Raw genomic sequence first — 429 nt, 5'->3', positions numbered from 1 at the left:
CTTGTAATTATTTCAATCATCACACCAATTTTGTTAGTTTATTTTTTATTTTGCATAGCTTGAGATCAGAAGTCATAATCCTCTGCATCTCATACATAGAACTTACTAACAAAATTTGTTTACATGTATCCCTTGCTAAATTTATTTTTGGGGTTTTGTGTATATATACCCCCTCAAATTTTCCATATTTGCAATTCCCCTCCCCCCTCCTCAAATCTTGGTATTTGCAAAATTACCCCTCAATTCTCTCACATTGGTCTTTGCTAGCCCTTCAACTAAACAATACTGGTTTCTAAATAGAGAAATGTCAAAATTTCCCAATAACTTCCCATAGGACGTATTTTCCGTTTAAAAATTATAACTGTCAAGTGTGAGAGGTAGAAAAACTCAATGTGAGATTTTTGTTTTGTTTTTTTGGGGGTTCTTTTG

The 429-nt window shown here is 32.9% G+C and overlaps 1 protein-coding gene across 2 annotated transcripts in view; it reads left to right on the top strand.

Annotated features, from left to right (window-relative positions):
- The window catches only part of LOC109844434 (elongation factor G, mitochondrial-like), a 22142-nt gene that overhangs the window by 18647 nt on the left and 3066 nt on the right, over positions 1-429 (top strand). The gene's annotated exons all lie outside the window — the stretch shown is intronic.

Source organism: Asparagus officinalis, chromosome 6 (assembly GCF_001876935.1).
Source record: "Asparagus officinalis chromosome 6, Aspof.V1, whole genome shotgun sequence".
In the NCBI taxonomy this organism is placed as follows: Eukaryota; Viridiplantae; Streptophyta; class Magnoliopsida; order Asparagales; family Asparagaceae; genus Asparagus; species Asparagus officinalis.
This window is presented reverse-complemented; position numbering and strand designations above follow the sequence as displayed.